This window comes from Triticum dicoccoides, chromosome 3B, assembly GCF_002162155.2.
Source record: "Triticum dicoccoides isolate Atlit2015 ecotype Zavitan chromosome 3B, WEW_v2.0, whole genome shotgun sequence".
Lineage (NCBI taxonomy): Eukaryota > Viridiplantae > Streptophyta > Magnoliopsida > Poales > Poaceae > Triticum > Triticum dicoccoides.
This window is the reverse complement of record NC_041385.1, coordinates 665153899-665162815: the sequence shown is the minus strand read 5'-3', so window position 1 is coordinate 665162815 and position 8917 is coordinate 665153899.

The following is an 8917-nucleotide window of genomic DNA, read 5'->3' as shown; positions in this document are numbered from 1 at the left end:
CTTCTTGGCGGCAAAATGCACGCCGTAGCACATCTTCTGGTAGTGGGGGTAGTTCTGCTTGGAGGCCGACATTACCTCACTCAGGCAATATACCGGTCTCTGGACAGGTAGCGCCTTGCCTTCCTCCTTGCGCTCGACTATAATGACTGTGCTGACTACCCGGCTGGTGGCGGCAATGTATAGGAGCATGGGCTCTTTGGGAGTCGGAGCCGCCAGCACAGGGGGAGTAGTCAACATCTTCTTCAGTTGGAGAAAAGCCTCGTCTGCCTTGGGAGTCCATTCAAAAAAGGTTGTCTTCTTCATGAGCTGATACAAGGGGAGAGCCTTCTCACCCAGCCGACTGATGAATCGGCTGATGGATGCCAAACAGCCGGTGAACTTCTGCACATCTAACAGTCGTCTGGGTGCTTCCATCCTCTTGATGGCCTTGATCTTCACAGGGTTGCACTCTATGCCGCGTTCAGAGACCAGGAAACCAAGGAGTTGGCCGGCTGGTACTCCGAAGACGCACTTCTCGGGGTTAAGCTTGATCTGGAATCGGTGCAGGTTCTCAAAGGTTTCCTTGAGGTCTTCCAACAGAGTTCCTCGCTTTTCCGTCTTCACCACCACGTCATCCACATAGACGTGGGCATTTCTGCCGAGTTGCTTGAGGAGGCACTTCTGCATGCAACGCTGAAAGGTGGCGCCGACATTCCTCAGGCCGAACGTCATGGTCAGGTAGCAAAAGGCACCAAACGGCATGATGAAGGTGGTCTTCAGTTGGTCAGCCGGGTTCAGCTTGATCTGGTGATATCTAGAATATGCATCCAAAAAACTCAACAGCACGCATCCGGCTGTGGAGTCTATCACCTGATCAATTCTTGGTAGAGCAAATGGGTCCTTGGGACAGGCTTTATTGAGGCTTGTGTAGTCGATACACATCCGCCACTGCTTGTTCTTCTTCAGCACCAGTACTGGGTTTGCTAGCCACTCTGGGAAAAACACTTCCATAATAAAGCCGGCTGCCAGGAGCCGGGCTATCTCTTCTCCAACAATTCTTCTCTTCTCTTCTGATAGGCGGCGCAAGGGCTGCCTGACGGGCTTCACATCAGATCGGACATGCAACTTGTGCTCGGCGAATTCCGTCGATACACCAGACATGTCTTTAGGGGACCATTCGAAGATGTCTCGATTCTCACGGAGGAAATCGACGAGCTCGCCTTCCTATTTGCTGTCAAGGTTTGTGCCCATGACAGCGTACCTCTCTGGGTGCTCCGGGTCCAAAGGTATCTTCTTTGTTTCTCTGGCCGGCTTGAATGATCCTTCTGCTTCCGACTCCTTGGGGTCGGGCGACATCTTGGGCTACTTGCCGGCCATCGCCACAACCCGATCGAGAAGCCGCTTCTCAGCCGCGATCACCAAGGACTCGGCCAGCCGACTGCTTTCGGCCGCGCAAGTGGACGACTTTCTGTAGTCGCCGGCCACAGTCAGAATTCCCTTGGAACTCGGCATCTTCATTTTGACGTAGGCGTAGTGGGGGACTGCCATGAACTTGGCCAAAGCCGGTCGGCCAAGCAACGCATGGTACGGGCTTTCAAGGTCCACTACTTCAAACCAAATCAGCTCTCAGCGGAAATGATCTTTGTCCCCAAAGAGGACGTCTATCAGGATCTTGCCGATTGGTGAGCAGGAAAGGCCAGGAACGATACCGTGGAACATAGTCCGGCTGCTCTGAAGCTGTCTTTGCTTGATTCCTAATTTCTCCATCGTATCCTTGTACAGGATGTTGATACTGCTGCCTCCGTCTATTAGCACTCGCGAGAAGCGAGCGGCCCGCCTGTCTGTGGCAAGCGTGGCGCCTAAGACCAAGGCGTAGGAGCCTGGACTCGCCATCACCTCTGGGTGATCGGCTCTGCTCCAACTGATGGGCCTTTCGGACCAGTGCATGAATTCCGGAGTGCTTGACGCGACTGCATTCACTTCTTGCTGCTGTTGGCGCCTGCTGCATCGATCGTCTGCCACACTGGTGAACACCACATAGGCTCTGTGCTCATCTGGGAACTTGTCTTGTATCGCACCGACTGGCCTAACGGCCGGCTGCTGGGGCGGCTGTGGTGGAGGCGGCCCAGCAGGCGGGGGAGGGAGTAGGCCGTCTCCCTTGGCGATTCTGGTCAGCCAGTGGCATTTCCGGGTGGTGTGGTTTGACGGCTTCGTGCCGCTATGGAACTTGTAGGGGCCATCCAGGGTCTGCTCGTAGGAGAAAGCTGGCAACCAGTTGGACTTGCCGCCCTTCTGCCGCTTCGCCGGAGGCGGTCCCTCCGGCTGTTGGTCTTCGACTATCGCCACTTGCCGGCTGTTGGAAGCCGGCTGCGGGGCCTTGCGCTTGTGGTCGTTCTGCTGTTGCCGCCGGCCGGTGTCCCAGCCGGAGTTCTTGGAGCCTGAGGTGCGACTTTGCCAGTCGCGCTGACTTGAATCTCCGCCTACATGGAGGAGTCGGCCATGGCGTACTTGTCTGCTGTGATCAGCAGTTCATCGAGGGTCTCCGGCTCATCGCAGAGAAGCTTGTGCTTGAGGAGGGTGCCTTCTCTGCACCTGGCAGTAAAGTATTCGATAGCCTGCACCTCGTGCACGCCCTCGCAGGAGTTCCGGAGCTCGCCCTAGCGCGTGAGGTAGTCACGAGTGGACTCGTTGGGACCTTGCACGCACAAGGAGAGTTGGCGAGGCTTGGGAGGTTGCTTGTACGTGCTTGTGAAGTTGCGGACGAAGGCCTCGGTGAAGTCGACCCAACTGTTGATGCTGCGAGGCTTCATACTGTTCAACCATGTCCGGGCCGAGCCCTGGAGCATGAGCGGGACATATCTTACGGCAACACGCTTGTTGCCGTTCGCTATATTGACGGCTGTGGAGTAATCGATCAGCCAGTCCTCCGGCTTCACGGTGCCGGTATATTTGGATGTGTCTCGGGGGAGCGTGAACCCTTTGGGGAAGGGCTCATCTCGAATGCGAGGTCCAAAACAGGGAGGACCCAACTCGTCTTCTTCTTCCAGCGCTAGGGATCGGTGGAGTCGGTCGATCCGGTGGGGGGCATCGTTCTCTCCGACTCCCTCTCGGCGGCCGAGGCGGTCGCCGAGAGTCGGATGCTCTACGGGCGGCGGGGAGACTCGCCTTTCTCTGCGAGGAGGGGGAGGCAGATAGTCGTCCCGCCGTTCTACTGCCTTGGGGCGGCCGTCTTGGTCGCGCTCGATGGTGATGTGAGTCCGACTATGGCTGACAACCGACTCCTTGTCCTTCTTTCCACGGGCCCCGCCAGTCGGCGTCTGAGACGTCACGCCTTGGTCTCGGCGGGGTGGCGGGTTGTCGTTTTGTCGCTGCGGCGCCTCTGTGCGGCAGCCGGCTTCGTTCTGCGCGGCAGCCGCGTCGAGGAGCTGCTGAACTCGCTCCGTCATCATGCGACGCTCTTCGCCCTCGAAGTTGTCGAGCTCGTCTGCCGCCGCCTGGGCGGCGCAAATGTTCTCCGCGGGCGTGGCATACACAGAGCGATCAGCCCCGAACAGATTGGCGATTGCCACGCCGCATTGTCGGACCACGCCTAGGCGGCTAGGCCTAGTCGGAGCCGGCGAGCCACCCACGGCGTGATCCATCTCGTGCTGGTAGGCTTCTGACAAGCGCCTCATGCTTGCCAACTTCTTCGCGCCCTCGATAAGGTGAAGGCGGCGTGCCTCCAGCGTCTCGGCGTCGGCGTCTCCCGGAATCGGCGCGGTGAGGTCTCGCAGAGTCGCGTCGAGCGGGTCGTGCGCTCCCTCACCGGAGCGCTCGCCGTGATTGAGGACGAGAACCTCCATGACGGTGCTTCCGCCGCTCCCCGCACAAGGGAGCGGCTCGTCGTAGACCACCATGTTGGTGGGGAACGCGTCAAGCGACGCGGTGTCGGAGTCGACCAGCATCGGGTCGGTGGATCCTATGGACTCCAGGTCCATGGCAGGCTCGCCGGCGACGTGGAGTTGGTCGAGGAGACCCGCGAGGAGGCTCTCAAGGCCGCTCGTGCCTGCGTCGGACGCAGGCTCGTCGGAGAGGCGGACCTCACCGATAAGCTCGGCGAGGCAGCTGGCCGCGCAGGCGATCTCAGCGCCATGCAGCGCATCGGCGCAGGCTCCGTCTAGCATGCTGGGCTGGCTGCGCTCGCCAGGGAGGAAAAGGGTTCCCGTCCAGAGCAGGTCTCTGGACGACGGTGCACCTCGCCCCACGGTGGGCGCCAAATGTTGAGGGTTGGGTACGACATATGCCAAAGGATGGCTTATCATGGTGGGAGCGAGTAGAACGTCGCCGGTGCCCGGAAGCGGGATGAGGCGAAGACATGCACGCTGGCGGAACTTACCCAGCTTCAGGGCTCTCCGAGGAGATAACACCCCTACTGCTGCTCTGCGGGGTCTCCGCATGGTCACTATGGCAAAGTGGTTACAATGGTGCTCCTGGAGCTGTTTCTGGAGGTAGGAGAGGGCAAGGCTAGCTCTCTCCTTCCTATGCTCTCAGGTCTATATCTCTCTCTGGGTCCGAACCCTTTGCATGGGCTTCCCGGGGGGTTTATATAGGCCTACCCCCAGGGGTACAATGGTAATCTAGATGGGCGCGGGTCCCAGCCGTCTGTCTCTCAGGCCATCGTCCTCTTTGCCGACTACTGGGGCCCGCCGATTAGCGGGTCCCGCGGACAGGCCTGATACTGTAGCGGTACTCCTGATGACGCTGGCTTGGTCATGTGGTTATGGCAACAGCGCCGCTGTCTGGCATGCGTTCACTGTCGCCATTCCCCATCATGTCTGGTTAATGGCGCGTGGGGCCCGTGGGAGGTGTCGGCCGACTCCGGGGGGCCGACTCCCACGGGTCCGTCTTCGGGGTGCTCGGGCCGTCTTCTATCTACCCACTGACAGGCGGCCCCGCCGTCCTTGGGTCGTACAGGCAGGCGTCGTGGGCACAGTGCGCCGCCCACTATGGCTGAGGTCAGGGCAGGCATGGCAACAGTGTCGCGCCACGCCGGAGATCTTTGGCAGTACGGCTTACTGTAGCCATGCCGTCCCCTTGTAAGCGGGAGGGGGGACAGCCACGCTGTGGCCATTCCTCGCCTCGCCCTTCGAGACGAGGGCGGAGTCGCGGGCCGACTCCCTATAGCCGGCCTCTCTGGAAGTCGCCGGCCACGAGTCGGCTTATCTTGGAGTCGCCGTCTGAGACTCGGCTTATCTTGCAGTTGCCGTCTGAGACTCGGATTATCTTGGAGTCGCTGTCTGGGACTCGGCATATCTTGGAGTCGTCCCTGGGACTCGACATATCTTGGAGTCGTCCCTGGGACTCGACATATCTTGGAGTCGCCGTCTGAGACTCGGCTTATCTTGGAGTCGCCGTCTGAGACTCGGCTTATGTTGGAGTCGCCGTCTGGGACTCGGCATATCTTGGAGTCATCCCTGGGACTCGACATATCTTGGAGTCATCCCTGGGACTCAACATATCTTGGAGTCGTCCCTGGGACTCGGCATGAGCGGCGCTACTTATCCCAATCTCTTGAAAGGCTCTGGGCTCGGGTTAGCCTACCCGTGGCCCATTACTCCGACAGTAGTGTTTTTTTATATTTAGTATGTAATTTTTAGATTGTTTTGTTATGTTTACTGCTTTGTTAGTTATTGTTGAACTTCAGGGTATTGGACATTGAAGTAAAAGTAGAAGTCCCTTTTGTGTAGGGTTGTGCATTAGAACTCAGCTGCCCTTTTTACTTGCATTTTTTGTAGTTGGTGATGAGTTGAATGGTTCTGAAAAAAAATGCCTGCGATAAAGATGGAGCTTCAGAGGTTAATACTGATGCTCCAATATCTGACGCAGCTAAATCACCCGTTATTCCTTTGACTTTGATTGCTGAGGTTGCTTCGAGCCTTGAGAATTTTTCAAGCCTTGAGGATCTTGCTTCTGCAGCTCTTGCTTCACCTAGTATGTGAAACCCCTTTTCTTTTCATTTTAAAGTTTTGAGCCATGTTTTTAGCTTGTTCATGTTGTTTGTTTTTGTTATTGTTCCTTACTTTTTTTTATTTTTTGCTTCTATTTTTTGTGTTCTTTGCAGATGTGTCCACAGAGGAGGAAGCTTTGAACACCATCAACGATGTTTTATCTGATTTGGGTTTATCAGAAACCCCTGCTGCTGCTGAGGAGGGGGCTCCGTCAGTCAAAGGTTGTGATTCCGTTCAGGATCCTTTGTGCTCTCTTCAGATGTCAGAGACGCAGTCGCAGTCTTTTGATGGCACTGAACCTGTCACACAACCCGAGGATGTGCCTCTTCAGCTTCTCCTAGAGGACCAACATAAGAGGAAGAAGCAAGAAGATTTTGACAAGAAGAGGGCGGCCCGCCTTGAGAAAGGTACTGATGTTCCTGGATCTGTTCGTGCGGCTGAGCTCACTTTGAGGAAGATGTGCCGTGTGGTAGTGATGGCACTGTTGTCCCTGTTAAGAAGAAAATCAAGAAGACTGCTGCGAGGAAGCTAGTAGTTGGTGTAGTTACTCCTCAGAAGAGCCCACGTGTTTCAAGGCCTACACAAGTTGTTGGAGATGAAGGGTTAGGCCTTGGTGGTACGCCACGCCGTAGTCCTCGTGTGCTTGCCACTGCCGCGCCTACACCTCCTCCGCTTGGTGCTGGTGCATCTGGCAAGGGGAAGAAATGCGGCGTGAAGCGCAAGGTTCCACCTGCAAAGGTCAACAAGGGTGCGAAGAAGCGTTCTCGTGTTAACCCAGAAGACAAGGATGATGCTGATTTCAATGTTGATGATGAGGACGATGTCGACACTGCTGCTGCTGCTAATCAGGTATTAATGTCCCATGTTTACTGTTTTTAGAGCATTTGCCGCTATTTGCTGTAGTTTTATTTTGTTTTTAGCACTGCCTTGGCGTAAATAGGTGAGCTTCTGCTCCATCTCCATATAGACGAATAAATTAGCCGTTGTGCTTTTCTTTTATGGTATTACTGCCTTTGTGTACATAGTTGGACTTCTGGGTATATACATGAACAAATTAGCTTAATTGTTTTGGTATACATGTTTGATTACTGCATTAGTGTATATGGTTGAACTTCTGCTTTTTTAAAATTTCTAACATTTTTGAAAGCATGTTAACTAGTGTTCATACATTGTTGTACTGCCTATGTTGACATAGTTGGACTTCTGAGATATATGTTTGATTACTGCTTTTGCATACATGGTTGAACTTCTGCTTTGTATATTTTCAAGAATTTGAAAGCATGTTAACTTCTGGTCATACATGGATGTACTGCCCATGTGACATAGGTGGACTTCTGGTATTTATTTTTTTATTACTGCCTTATTGTACATGGTTGAACTTTTGATGTGTAAATTTCCAACGTATTGTTAGCATGTTAACTTCTGGTCATACATGGTTGTACTGCCTATTTAGACATAGGTGGACTTCTGAAATGTACTGAGTTTGTAATTTTGTAGGCACTAGTGGAATTTTGGTGTAGCTTGTGTATCTCATCGTGTATCTCATTTTTTCCAGTATCAGCTTGTGGAGCGGCCTGAGAGGAGGAAGAGAGGATGCAAAGCGCCCGAAGAAGGTGACCAAGGAGGAGGTGAGGCGAAACGTTTTAACAAGACGGTTCGCTGCTCACTTGGAGAGGTGGAGACGTGTGCGAAAATGCTACAACTTAGGCACAAGACGAGGGTTATCAAGGCTGGTTTTGGTTGTGTGTTTGACCTGAAGGTTGATTCCAACATTTCTCGCCCTTTGATGGGCAACATATACATGAGGATTGACCCTGCAACCATGGTTCTGGATATGGGTGGGGCGAACAAGGTTCTGCGTATTACAAGTGATGCTATTCACCATCTGTTTGGATTCCCTCAAGGTAATCGTATCCCTCCTAGGCCTTCGAATGATGGGTTTGATGACGCTGTTATGAGGTTGAAGGGCAAGCTTGGGTACGCTAGGAGTGATGACATCAAGACAAAGGATCTGCGGAATATCCTCGCGGATCTTGTGAAGGATGAGGCGAAGGATGATCTTGCTCTGCAGGTGTTTTACCTGATTGTTTTCATGAAGGTGGTTATCCCTGGAACGTCTACACGAGTGTCCAGGGAGGCAGCAATGGCTGAGAATCTTGTGTTTGAGGATATGGCAGATATGGACTACTGCCAGTTGGTTGTTGATGACCTTCGAAGTGCTGTTATTAGGTATCAGCAAGGTACTAGCAGAGGAAAAGCTGTCACAGGCTGTGCCATCGCGCCGCTTCTTATGTACCTGGGCTGCCTTATCATTGGCAAGACGCCTAATGTTGACTTGAGGACGCCTCACATCAATTACATGGATCAGGCTAAGCTTCTTGAGCTTGCTGCGGCTGACTTGGTCAAGAAAGGTGATGACGACCCAGCCAACTGGGTGTTTGGGAGACTACCTGTGAGTGTTTCTTCTTTTCTGTGTAGTTAGTAGTGCCTTTTGTGTGCATGGTTGAACTTTTGCTATGTACATAGAAGACCTTCTGGTTCATATAGATGATGGTAAATTAGCTGAACTGCTTGGCTTATATGGCATTACTGCCTTTATGTACATATGTGAACTTCTGGATATTTTCATATGAAATAATCTAAACTTTGTTGTTACACATGCATGGTTGAACTTCTGCTTTTTAATTTTCCAACATTCTTGAAAGCATGTTAACTAGTGTTCATACATGGTTGTACTGCCTATGTAGACATAGTTGGACTTCTGAGATACATGTTTGATTACTGCCTTGGTATGCATGGTTGAACTTCTGCTTTTTAAATTTCCAACATTCTTGAAACTAGTGTTCATACATGGTTGGACTGCCTATGTAGACATAGCTGGACTTCTGAGATACATGTTTGATTACTGCCTTGGTATGCATGGTTGAACTTCTGCTTTTTAAATTTCCAAC